A 13,974-nucleotide genomic window follows, 5' to 3' on the forward strand; every position below is an offset into this window, starting at 1 on the left:
TTGGCTTGGAAATTTGAACTGAATTAAATGGCCTAAGGAAACTGTTGAGATGGAATCATTCTCAGGATAGCACTTGAAATCTTTCCCTCCTTCCTTCCTTCCCTTCCTCCCTCCCTCCCTCCTTCCCTTCCCTCCCTCCCTTCCTCCTTCCTTCCTTCCCTCCCTTTCTTTTTTTTGAAACAGAGTTTCACTTTTGTCATCCAGGCTGGAGTGCAATAGCATGATCTTGGCACACTGCAACCTCCACCTCCTGGGCTCAAGTGATTCTCCTGCCTCAGCCTCCCAAGTAGCGGGGATTACAGGTGCCCGCCACCATGCCCAGCTAATTTTTGTATTTTTAGTAGAGATGGGGTTTTGCCGTGTTGGCCAGGCTGGTCTCGAACTCCTGACCTCCCAGTCCTGCTGCCTGGACTCTCCTGGAGATTGTTAGAAGCCCTAGCCCAGACCTCCTGCATCAGATTCTGCAGTTCAACAAGATCCACAGGTGCACTGTATACTCTTTAATGTTTGAAAAACTAGAGCAGAGGTTGGCAACCACAGCTGCACATTAGAATCACCTGAGACACTGGAAAACCCTCCCAATGCCCAGCAGCACCCCAGATCAGTTACATCAGCAAGTATGGTCTAGGCATCAGCATCATCGTAAAGCTCCCCAGGTGATTCCAGTGCGCAACCAGGGCTGAGAGCACCTGGGGATCCAGCCGCCTTGGGCTCCAAAAGGGCTGGGATTATAGCCGTGAGCCACCGTGTCCAGCCACACTTGTAATTTTCTAGCTGAGATACTTGGAGCTGGCCTCATCCCTGTCCTTAGGTTTGGGTACAGTCATGTGATACACTTCTTTTCTGCCTTCGTTAGCCAGAATTGGTTAAACATGAGCCTTGCAAAGGGAAACCTCAACTGATACAATGAGCCAATGTGGCTTAGCGGCAGCAGAAATAGATCACACACAGGCACAGGGGTTTTAACATCAATATAAATAAACAGCAACTGGCCGAGCGCAGTGGCTCACACCTGTAATCCCAGCACGTTAGGAGGCTGAGGTGTGGATCACCTGAGGTCAGGGGTTCGAGACCAGCCTGGCTAACATGGTGAAACCCCGTCTCTATTAAAAATACCAAAATTAGCCAGGCGTGGTGGTGCATGCCTGTAGTCCCAGCTACTCGGGAGGCCGAAGCAGCAGAATCATTTGAACCCAGGAGGCGGAGGTTTTAGTGAGCCGAGATTGCGTCACTACACTCCGGCCTGAGTGACACAGTGAGATTCTGTCTCAAAATAAAAGTAATAATAACAATGACAGTAAAAAAACAAAAAACAGCAATTAACCATCACTGAGCACTATGCAGGCAGGGCTGTAACACTGTTCTACAAACTGTATATGTTTTCCTCATTTGATTCAACCCTTTCAGTAACTTTAAGAGATATTACTACATCTTTGCTCCATTTTACACATGACAGAACTGAGGCACAGAGAAATTCGGTAAATTTTCAGAGATCACACAGTTAATAAATGCTGGAATTAAGATTCAGATCCAGGTCTACCTGACTCAAGAGTAGAGCTCCTAACTGCTATTCTGTAAATGCCTCAAAAAAGCTGGCAATGTGGATAGCTGCCCAGAGTGGTTGGGACTTAAGGCTATGACTGGAGAAGCTTGAGGGAGTAGACCATGTCCTGTCTTTCTAAGACCGTGGTCTCAAAGGTAGAGCCTGCATGTTAGGGCTCTGCAGCAGAGCTCTCAGCCCTGGTTGTGCACTGGAATCACCTGAGGAGCTTTATAATGATGCTGATGCCTAGACCGTACTTGCTGATGTAATTGGTCTGGGGTGCTGCTGGGCATTGGGATGGTTTTCCAATCTCCCAGGTGATTCTAATGTGCAGCCGTGGTTGCCAACATCTGTTCTAGTTGTTCAAACATTAAAGAGTATACGGTGCATCTGTGGATCTTGTTGAACTGCAGAATCTGATGCAGGTGGTCTGGGCTGGGGCTTCTAACAAGCTCCAGAAGATTCCACGTAAAAGGGCGATCCCAAGTGGAAGCTTTGCCGCTCACAGTGGCAGACCTGCAGCACCCGCCTCACCTGGGAGCTGTCAGAAACTGACTGCCAGGCCCCACCGCAGACCTGCGGAATCCAAAAGTGAGAACTGATGAGAGCCCAGGTGATTTGGAGGCACGTTAAAGCCTGAGAAGCACTGTGAGCCTAGCACATGATTAGAGAGGAGTGAGTAGGTTAGTGAGGGGATTGAACACGGACGCGTCTGAGCAGAGATGAGAGGAACTGGACATGGTTAGCCCGGAAGAGACAGGAAAGAACAGAGGAGCTCTGCCCAAGTGCCTTAACCCTGGAGGGGCTGCACCGAGGAAGAGGGAGGGGACCAACTGTGCGGTTCCAAGGGCAGGACAGGAAGGTAAGCAGGACTCACTTCGGTGCCTGGGCGCTGTGGTGGGGTCTCCCTCGGGCTGCAGGAGCTGCACTGCCTGTCTAGTCAGAAAGGACAGACTCCACTAATGATGGCAGAGGGGATTTGAGCGTTGTGAGGATTCAATGACACGTATGCTTCCTCCTGACTCTGAAATTCTGAGGGTATAAGGCTGCAGGGGGAGGATGCTGGGGCCACTGGAGACGCTGTCAGTGGCTGTGGAGCTGGGGTGAGATGAGATGCAGCTGAACTTGGGTTTGAGGTCCGGAAAAGTGCAGTGTCTAGAATTGAAACTGATAAAAACTGAATGTTGAGACACCCACAGAGGAGAGTCAAGTACCTTACCCAAACGTGCATGGGAGGAGACTCTGGACACCCCGAAGTTCCGTAAAGGTGACCCCAAAGACTCCTCAGCTGTTGTGCTGCTGATATCTAAGGTAATGACTCAGCAGAACACCTATGGGGCATAATGAGTGAGAAAGGAGAAGTCAGGAGGCCAAGAACTGGGTGGGGTATTCATCCCACACAGGCAGAGGAAGTCAGGTGGCCTGCTGTTCCAGACAGAAACTGGAACTGAGAGGGTGAACTGTGGCACCAGGACTTCCTTGGGTGGAAGGACTAGAGTCAAGTTATTTCATGCAACGCAGGATCATTATGAGGGAACGCTGAGGAGAGGTCTGGGCCCTAGGTGGCTCCACAGATGTCAGTGGCTTGACTTAAAAATTTTTCTTTTTTTTTTTTTTTTTTCTAAATACAGACAGGGTCTTGTTCTGTTGCCCAGGCTGATCTCAAATTCCTGGCCTCAAATATCCTCCCTCCTCGGCCTCCCAAAGTGCTGGGATAACAGGCATGAGCCACTGTGCCTGGGCAACAGCCTGACTTTCTAGATCCTTCTTGGCTTTGTCTTTGGTGTGACTCAGTTTCTCTCTGTGGCTCTCTGGTCTCTGCCAGTTGGTTCCCCAGCCTCTTTCCAGCTTCCACAGCCCTGGGAGGTGGCTGGGAGAGAGTAGGGGAGTCAGCAAAGGACCCCCACGGCAGTGTGTCGAAATCCTCTTTGTACAGGGAAAGGTGACCTAATTCCTAGCTCTCCTAAACTAGACGGAGACCTTGGGCAAGTCACATTCTTTAAACCCAGAGGAATTGCGTGCATATTAAACACCCAGGACCACTGTTCTCTTCTACAAAGGAATTTCCTCTTTATTTTTCTTGAAACATGGAGCACTCTTGGGAAACCATGCAATTTCTTTATTTGGTGGAGAGAGAAATTCAAACTTTTACCAAGTTTCCAGGCACCTGTGTCCTCATGAGCGCTCAGCCAGGCCTGGGCGTCTTTCTGGAGCTTTCTGTCCCCTCCTGCTATGGAGGCTCATCAGGGCTTTCTCCTTGGTTGGGGGTATATTTGGGTGAGGGCAGGGCACTGAGGGGTGTGGGGGGCAGGGATGCAGTTGACCTTCCTTAGAAACAAATGAATGGAGCCATGGAGTAGGTTTCACTGGCCTTGTTCATGGACAGAGACGTTTTGGACTTCCTCAGGCAGTACCTTTGGACTGACAGGCAAGTCAGAAAGCACAGCAGTCAAGTGTGCTGGAGAGACAGTGGGGTGCCCACATGGGCCCTTGGTCAACTCGTATGGAGCAGGGCAAAGGCAACCAACATGAATTGAGTGAGTCCCCATTATAAACTGCACTGTGTTCCTCACTTCATAATTTCATTGACTGCTCATAAAACCCTCAACTGAAGGCCGGGCACGGTGGCTCACGCCTGTAATCCCAGCACTTTTGGTGGCCTACGTGGTTGGATCACCTGAGGTAAGGAGTTCGAGACCAGGCTGGCCAACATGGTGAAACCCCATCTCTACTAAAAATACAAAAAATTAGCCGGGTGTGGTGGAACGTGCCTGTAATCCCAGCTACTTGGGAGGCTGAGGCAAGAGAATTGCTTGAAGCTGGGAGGCGGAGGTTGTAATGAGGTTGTCTCTCATGCCATTGCACTCCAGCCTGGGCAACACAGTGAGACTCTATCTCAAAAACAAAACAAAACCCTCAATTGAGAGATGAGTAACTGTGGCTCACAGAGGAATGACTTGCCCCGGGTTACCCACCCAGTGGGTGGCAGTGCTGGGGTGCCTGGGGCCCTCTTCCATTCTGTACAAGTTCTTCTTAGAGACTTGGGCCACCTGTTGGGCACAGCTTGTAGAGGTGCCCTAACTGCTGGGACGTGGAAACACTCACTTTCGGGCCAGAAAAAAGGGCTATTGTTCTCCAGGGTCCCCTGGCTCTTAACCGCTTTTTCAGCGGATTATGATAATCCCAGGAAGGCAGTCATTGGTTTAGCTACTTTCTGGAACTAGCCTTGCAGCTAATTTATCTTGGAGGGCTCACGAGGAAGTGACTGCTCAGAGCTGTGTGTTCGGTGCACAGCTGAAAAGGAATGGGGTGATAGTTCTACACCTGCTGCTTGAATGTTTTCTGGCCAACAGTTGCTGTAGCCCTGCTCAGGGGATGCCCTGTCCAGGTTTTATTTATTTTTCTTATGTTCATTGCAACACTCTTCATGCCTTTGCTTATATTTTAGAGAGGGGTAGGGGAGGGGTGGCTGTGTCCTCAGGCACCGGTCATGGCGCCTTCCTGAGCAGAAGTAAGTTGTAAGAGATTCCAAACAGGCATGCTTTCGACATGCCCTCCTGGTGGATGAAAGTTCCAGGGCAACCCCTAGAGAGTGGAAGTTCTGAGGCCATCCCCAGAAGGTGAAAGTTCTGAGGCCACGTCCTAGAGGTGAAAGTTCCGTGGCAGGTATGCCTTGGTGGTCTGCGCATTGACTGTCAGCTCTCAAGGAGAAATCTGTTTTGGAGCACAAGGTTAGAAGAACTTGCTCTGTAGGGAATGTTTGGTGAGGCGGAAGGTGAAAGGTTATATTTGCACTTCTGAATTGCTAGGTAGGAGATGGGGAGCCAGGGACGGTAAAGAAGACAGAAAAAAAACCACCTCTTAGATAAATTGGTGTACTTGGTTACCGTTCCCTAACCGCAAGTTCGCTCCCATTTCTATGGGATCTAGGTGCCATATTCATTCTGGCTGCTTTCTGCTGAAAGGTGGGTGTAGTCATTGGACCTCAGAATGGAACTGATCTACTTGGAGTTGGGAATATTCACAAGTACGTGGACTTACAGATGATACTGGTTGGAGCATTATGGTGTGAGGTTTAGAACAGGGGTCCCCAGCCCTCGGGTCGCAGATCAGTACCAGTCCCTGAGCTGTTGGAAACCAGGCCGCACAGCAGGAGGTGAGCAGCAGGCTAGAGAGCATTACCGCCTGGGCTGTGCCTCCTGTCAGATCAGCTGCAACATTAGAGTCTCATAGGAGCGCAAAACCTGTTGTGAACTACACAACCAAGGGATCGAGGCTGTCCATTCCTTGTGAGTATCTAATGCCTGATCTGAGGTGGAACAGTTTCAACTCAAAACCATCCTTCCCTCCCCTTCACCCCATCCTGTGGAAAAATTGTCTTCCATGAAACTGGTTCCTGGTTCCACAAAGGTTGCGGACTGCTGGTCTAGGTCTCTGAAAGAGCTTGCCTTGTTTTCCCATATAGAGGATACAACAGCAGTAAGCTCCACAATGGAGGGATATGCCCATCCCTGCAATTGGGGCCACTGTTAAAAGTAGCTCTGCCACCAGAATGGTCCTGTCCTGAATCAGGTTGCTAACCATTGGTCTAGCGACAATGTAGGGTCAGACATAACTTTAATTTGTTTGTACATGTCTTTCAGGGCTATTAGAGGCATTTCCCAAATTCTTAGTTATCATGCAAGTTCCCCACTGACAATCATAACCAGATAACATGTCAGGTTGGCTAAGTATATATGTTTAATGGGCTACAGAAGGAGCTATGAATACTCATGAAGGTGGTCATAGCCCTGTCCAATTTTTGAGAATGGATCAGCTTAAATAGTAATAGCTGTGTCTCATTCAGGAGGTGGCGTTGCGAATGGGCTAGACTTTTGCCTGGGATGAGCCTCAGCACCCCAGGTCTCCATGGTGTGGAATGGGTTCCTCTCACCTCTGCAAGCCACCAGTCAAGGTGAATTTTTTGCAGCTAGAGGGAGCTAGGGGTGCCTGCTGCTGAGAGGAGTAAAGCTGTAAAGCTGTAAGTGGCTGTTAGTGTAAGTAAAGCTGATAGTGTGAACGGAAAATATCTTGGGCCCTTTCAAGCTGGGAACTGCTTCAGGCAAGTCTGTCTTTCATTCTATTTGAAGTCATACCTCTGCTCACTGAGAGAGATGCATATTCTGATTGCCTCCTTTGGAAAGGCTAATCAGAAACTCAAAAAATGGAGCCATTTGTCACAGGTACCTGAGACGTGGAAGCCCCCTCCCTGCCTTTCTGGATGGAACCAGTGTACTTCTTACATGTACTTCTTGATTGATGTCTCACGTCTCCCTAAAATGCATAAAACCAAGCTGTGCCCCGACCATCTTGGGCACATGTTGTCAGGACTTCCTGAGGCTGTGTCACAGGCCCGTGTCCTAAACTTCGGCAAATCTCCTGAAATGATTGAGACTTGTCTCATTTTTCTTGAATGACAGTAATTACAAGGGTGAAGTTGGAGACAGAAAGGAAAAGAAATCGGGGCCCATACACAAAGCCATACGTTCACGCAAACAAATGGTGTACTTCCAAACAAAATCCCTGGTGGAGAGGCTGGGTGAGAGCCTGAATCCTCCACCCCAGTTCCGAAATGGCTCCATGGACATCTGAGTCCCATCTGAGCAGAGCTGCTATGGTGTTACAGGACAGAGCAGGAGCATCACCATCTTGGACAAACACCGCCATTTTAAGTTCCCCTTGATTAAAAACCACCTAAATCTAGCCCCCAGAAGTCAACCTAATGGCTAATGCCAGCATGACCATAAACCACAAATGGTACCTCCGACTGGAAACATTCCAACCCCTAGATAAACCCCCCTCTGACCAGAAACATGCTAACTCTGCAATAAAACTTTCCTGTGCCCAGAACCATTCTGAACCTAAGACAAGCTCTCCCTCCCTAAACCCTTAAATACCCTTAGTCTGTAAGAGAGAACACTCCTGACCTAAATTGGCCAGAAGCCCCTCTCCGGTTTATTCTCCAAAATAAACCTGTCTTTGACTGTTGAGCCACTTTTTGTGTTTGTCTCCTTTCTTTAACCCTTACTCTGTACATAGAAACAAAAATGCTCAAATGATATCACTAGCAGCCAGGTCCTAAGCACGGCAGGGCTTCAGTGACACCTCAAAAGAGGCAGAGGGTAGTCAGGGGTACTCCTGACCAACTTAGTTCTGAAGTTTACTGGGTTTCTGTTTTTCTTTTTTTGAGTTCGCTTGCTTTGTATCAGCAAAGTGTTGAAGGCAGCAAACATCATGCAGGGAGGCAATAGGGAGGTGCCTCCAAAGCAAAAGCATTTTTGGCAGCTGCTGGGAAATTCCCTAATGTTCCCATCTTGGGGTTCGCTAGCCACCAGCAGCTGCTACTCCCAGGCAACCTCATACCTTGCCCAGTAGCTGAGGCATAGGCCTACCCGTAGTGCACAGTGCTTCCCCGTACAGGCCACCAACATCATAACTGAAAGGTGGGTTAGTTGTTCACATGCCGAGTCCAATTAACAAGAACGAGGCCTGATACAAAGCAAGTGAATTTATTCTGAAGCTATTATAGCTTGGGGAAGATGTACAGATGTCCTGCTGTGTGGCTTTACTTGTGGAGCAGAAAACAGGCATTTTTATAAGGTAAGGGAAGAAATGAGCAAGGGCGGGGGTTCCCTGCTAGCTTGCTGTTTTAGCCATGGGGCAGTTGGCGCTTTCCTAGGCAGAAGTAAGTTGTAAAAGTGGCCACTGCCCATACGCTTTCAAATGCCTGCCTGGAGGGTGGAAGTTACTTGGGGAGCATGCTTTGGTTTGCAAATCTACCGTCAGCTCTCTAGGAAAGATCTGTCTTGGAGCATAAAGTTAGAAGAATTTGCCATGTAGGGAATGTCTGGTGAGACAGGAGGTGAAAGGTTATATTTGTACTTCTGAAGGGCTAATTAGGAAACAGGGAGCCACAGAAACAAGAGGGAAGGTGTGGGGTGGGGATGGGTGGGGGGGGGGTGTGGGTGTGGAGGAAGTAATTAAATCATTGTGAACCATTGTGAAGTATCTGAGACAGATCTCAATTTAGAATGTTTACTTTGCCAAGGTTAAGGAGGCACTGTGACAGCCTCAGGAGATTCTGATGACAGGTGCCCAAGGTGGTCAGAATACAGCTTACTTTTATACATTTTAGGGAGACATAATGTATCAGTCAATATGTGTAAGATCTACATTGGCTGGATCTGAAAGGGTCATAGGTAGATTTAAATTTTTTCTGATTGGCAGTTGGTTGAAAGAGTTATCAGTAGAAAGGAATGTCTGGGTTCTGCTGAGGGATTGTGAAGGCCTAGGTTTTATGTAGATGAGCCTCCAAGTAGCAGGCTTACAATGGACTGTAAATGTTTCTTATCAGACTTAAGGTCCCTATTGGTGTTAATGCTGGAGGGGTATAATGAGGCATATCCTGCCCCTTCTTCCATCGTGGCCTGAACTAGATTTCCAGGTTAACTCTAGAATGCCCTTGGTTGAGAGAAAGTGTCCATCCAAATGTTTGGAGCAGGGTGGCCTTAGAATTTGTTTGGGTTTAACCACTCTAGAAAAATGGGGCTACTTGGAGACGGGTCGTAGTGGCTAACGCCTATAATCCCAGCACTTTGGGAGGCCAAGGCAGGCGGATCACCTGAGGTCAGGAGTTCAAAACCAGCCTGGCCAACGTGGTAAAACCCTGTCTCTACTAATGATACAAAAATTAGCCGGGGATGGTGGTGGTTGCCTGTAATCCCAGCTACTTGGGAGGCTGAGGCGGGAGAATCGCTTGAACCCAGGAGGCAGAGGTTGCAGTGAGCCGAGATCATGCCATTGCACTCCAGCCTGGGCAACAGGAGCAAAACTCCATCTCAAAAAAAAAAAAAAAAAAAAAAAGTGGGGGTGCTTGGTTACACTCTGAAGTTCCTACAGTGACCCTACCAGAGTCCATGTGATCTGTCTTGCCCCTCTACCATTTCCTCTTTCTCTTAGCACTTCTCTACTCCTCCTTGCTTTTTGCTCTGGGGAAGTTAACTTCCCAGCAAGCCAAACCACTCCCTACCCCAGTGCCTCTGCTCTTGCTGTTTCTTCAGATATCTACAGTTTCCTGACCTTTCAGGTCATTACTCAAATGTGACCTTCTCAGTGAGGACTTTCCTGACTCCATAAAAATTTCCTTCCTCTAGCACTCTGTTGCCTTTTCTTGCTTTATTTTCTGTAACACTTACCCATCTGATATACCATATAATTTTACTTATATATTGCCAGTTTCATTCCCCTAGAATTTAAGCTCGTGAAGTAGGACATGTTGTTTGTTTATGTAGAAGAGTGCAATAAAAGGTGCTCAGAAATATCCATTGAATAAACAGATGAATGGCTGGGGTCTCCAGGGCAATGCCTTTAGGGCCCAGTTACGCAACATTAATGTATGAAGCCACAGTATTAAAAACAATAGAGGAGGAAAACGGAAGCATGCATACTCCTCTTAAGCGCATTGACTTTAAAATAACAGCAGTGGCAATCACAAACACAGTCCCAGCTAAATAAACCTTGCCTATGATTTGAAAGTTTGCATAGGATGTACCAGGGCAGCAGATGTCTGAGGCCTGGACCTCCTAGAATTGCTGACAATAAATGGCTCTGACAAGATGTGGTGGCTCTTGCCTGTAATCCTAGCACTTTGGGTGGCCGAGGTGGGAAGATCGCTTGAGCTCAGGAGTTAAAGCCCAGCCTGGACAATAAAGTGAGACCCTATCTCTATAGAAAATAAAAAATTAGCCAGGTCTGGTGGCATGTGCCTGAAGACCCAACTTTCCAGAGGCTGAGGCAGGAGGATCGTTTGAGCCCAGAAAGCTGAAGCTGCAGTGAGTTACGATCATCATGCCACTGTACTCCTCCCTGGGCAACAGAGCAAGACTCTGTCTCAAAATAAAAGGCTCTATGGAGATATGCCTATGGTTTTCCTTGAGGAATCTTCTAAGAAGTTCTGTGATTACCCATTCTAAAGACATTGATTGTTGAGATAATCGTTCATTTTATCTAAAAAAATCTTTCTTGGGTTGGCATCAGGTCACGTATGTGTTTCAGTTTTTTTTTTCTTTTGAATCAGACCCTGAGATTTATGTTACTCATAGTTTTAAGCTAGAAAATTTAGAGTTGAATTTGTGGCCCACTTTCTTAACCCATTTATGCTGGAGGTTGCGATTTTTTGAATTGCAGACGTGTGAAAAATCAGACCTTGGTGGTGACCTGGAGCAGTAGGATATAAACAACTCCCACATGTTTAGTGTTCCAATAATGGAACACCAGGCATACATGGGTTAAGGGAATAAGACTTCTTGGTATGTGTTTTTGTATTAGCCACATTTTTTATTCTGTTTTGTATTCTGTCCATATTGATAAAAACTTCAGCCGAATTAAATTTAAAGGAGTTGAATTGATCAATGAACAATTTGCGAATCGAGCAGCCCCCAGAATCACAGCAGATTCACAGAGACCCCAGCGCTGCCACGTGGTGGAAGATTTATTGACAAAGAGAAATGGCATACAGAAATTGGAAGTGAGGTACAGAATGGCTGGATTGATTACAGTTCGGCGTATGCTTTATTCGAACACAGTTTGAACCCTCAGCAGTGTATGAATGGTTGAAGTATGGCCACTTCTTGTCATACTTGGATTGGCCAAGACATAGCTATTGTTACAGGCTCAGACTCCTAAGTTAAGTTTTCAATTTTGTCTGTTAAGCTAGGTTACAGTTCATTCACAAGGACTCAAATACAGAAGTACGGTGTCCTCGGGCCATATTTAGTTTGCTTTAACACTTTTGTTCCTTTGTTTCATCTTTCCTCTGGTTTTTGTTGCCTTAGTATGTTTTATTTTATTTATTTATTTATTTTTTACAGCCCAGAGGTCCTTTATTTATTATTATTTTTAACACCTCTTATGCCATGAATTCATAGGGAAGAGGTTCCAGCAGCTCAGGCTCCTTCCCATTGATTCTCACAAAGTGTGCTTCTCTGGGTGGAGCAGGCTGGTGCTTCAGTTGAACCCAGGTAGCTTTCTCTCTGGCTTCTTTCTTTTTCTGATCATTTTCCTTCACATGTTTCAGGAAGCTATCTCGGCTCTTAGAGTGCTTAATGTGTTCAATACACACATTAATTCTCTTGGCAAGAATCTTGCCCTTAACTGTTTGTTTACAACAGTGTCAACAGCATGCTGGGGGACACTGAAGACTCTTCCAGTTTAGCCGTGGTAACACTTGTGGGGCATTCCTTTTTGAACAGTACCCATTCCCTTGATGTCTACAATATCACCTTTCTTATAGATTCGCATATACGTGGCCAAAGGAACGACTCCATGTTTTCTAAAAGGACTAGAGAACATATATCAGATGCCTCTCCTCTTTCCCTTTGTGTTGGTCATTTTGGCGAATTACTGGAAGATGGCGGTTCCGGCCGAAAGGCGCCTTAGTATATTTTATGTATATTTTAGTTAAATCTTCTTTTTAGATAAGCTTGGATTCAAGTAAATTAATTAACTGAATGAATACTAACTTGCTCAGACTCCAGAAATGAAAGACACCCAGAGGAAATAGTTTCCTTCCTTCTTCCCCCTTCCGTCTCTTGCCGTCCCTCCCTCCCATCCCCCCTCCCTCTCATCTCTCTCGTCTCTCTTTTAATTAATGTTTTCCAACTCAAAGGTGTCACATGCTTTGATCATCACTGGAAATTGAGAGAGAATTAGAAGTGAGAGAGGAATATGATGGGGGTCTGAGAGGGAGGAGAGGAGATGGAGAGGCCAAAGAGGAAGGTGGGCATAATGGTGAGAAAGGGGGTGTGCATGACACTTTTTTCTTTTTTCTTTTTTTCTGAGACGGAGTCTCACTCTGTCGCCCAGGCTGGAGTGCAGAGTGCAATGGCATGATCTCAGCTCACTGCAACCTCCACCTCCCAGGTTCAAGTGATTCTTCTGCCCCAGCCTCCCAAGTAGCTGGGATTACAGGCACCCGCCACCAAGCCCGGCTAATTTTTGTATTTTTAGTGGAGGCGGGGTTTCACCATGTTAGCCAGGCTGGTCTTGAACTCCTGAGCTCAAGTGATCCACCCTCCTCGGCCTCCCAAAGTGCTGGGGTTAAAGGCATGAGCCACCACACCTGGCCAGACATAGCTTTTTCCAAAGCAGACCCCGAGCAATACAAAAACGATTCCCACAGTGACCTGGCTGTGACCATAGGTGCCGTGTGCGCATGTGTTGAAGGAAGGGTAGCTTCCTATTGGGTGGTTTAGGAGTGTCTGAGACGCTTTTCCTCATGATGCACATGCGTGCGGGGCCTGTGCAGCGGTGACCAACTACACCATCCCAGGAAGACACCTACTCATTAAAGACTCCCATATGCCCTCCCATTGTTCATTTCTCAGGAACTTCAATGTGAGTTCACTGGACTCCCATTGTTCCTTTCTCAGGAACTTCGAATTTGTGGTCAGAGCAAATTCAACTGCATGTCCTGCCGTGAGCTAGGCAAACACAGTTGTGAAACTGATAGCAACCCTGACACCAGGGATAAAGAGTCCAGGGGAGTTAACAGAGGAGAGACAATAATTGCTTGCAGTCTGTAATCCATGTGTACACAGCAAAATCCCTAGTGTCTCCCCAACTTCTGTGCTCTGCTAATGCATTTATTGTGAGCACAAGGTAAATATTTAATCTTGCCTACTTTATCTTCCTCAATATCTGTGTTTATTCTAATACTTATATTGATTCCAGGTTCACTGAAATGAACAAGTGTTCCTCCATTTGGGGATATAGCCCTGAACTTTCCTGACAGCTGGAAGCCCCCCCGCCCTTTTTTTTTTTTTTGAGGCAGAGTCTCGCTTTGTCACCCAGGCTGGAGTGCAATGATGCGATCTCGGCTCACTGCATCCTCTGCCTCTCGGGTTCAAGCAATTCTCTTGCCTCAGCCTCCCGAGTAGCTGGTGCCACCAAGCCTGACTAATTTTTGTAGTTTTAGTAGAAACGGTGTTTCACCATGTTGGCCAGGCTGGTCACAAACTGCTGACCTCAAGTGATCTACCTGCCTTGGCCTCCCAAAGTGCTGGGATTACAGGTGTGAGCCACCACTCCTGGTCTGGAAGCCCTTTATCACACTTAGTGGCAATTGTATGGCTCATATATGCCCATAAACTCTTCTCAGCTTAGGTGAATGATTATATTTCCTTTTCTGTCTGTGTTCTCTTCCTGCTTTCATTAAACATATGTGTGCGTGCACACACACCCCTCTGATTTCACATAGCAGTCCCCAGAGTGTGGTGTCACACCAACCTACTCAAATTCTTACTGTCTTTCCTTTGGGCAGGTAGCTAAGTAAACTAGTTCAGTTGTGTTATTCAATTTCCTTGTGACCAGAATTTAGTCAAAAAAAATACTTT

At 47.1% G+C, this 13,974-nt stretch overlaps 1 protein-coding gene and 1 pseudogene across 2 annotated transcripts in view; one reads left to right on the plus strand and one right to left on the minus strand.

Annotated features, from left to right (window-relative positions):
- The window catches only part of GCNT3 (glucosaminyl (N-acetyl) transferase 3, mucin type), a 96,667-nt gene that overhangs the window by 16,842 nt on the left and 65,851 nt on the right, over window positions 1-13,974 (plus strand). The window lies entirely within an intron of this gene.
- Window positions 11,490-11,995, minus strand: LOC134808567 (large ribosomal subunit protein eL21-like; annotated as a pseudogene).

The sequence above is a fragment of the Pan troglodytes genome, chromosome 16 (assembly GCF_028858775.2).
Source record: "Pan troglodytes isolate AG18354 chromosome 16, NHGRI_mPanTro3-v2.0_pri, whole genome shotgun sequence".
Taxonomy (NCBI): domain Eukaryota; kingdom Metazoa; phylum Chordata; class Mammalia; order Primates; family Hominidae; genus Pan; species Pan troglodytes.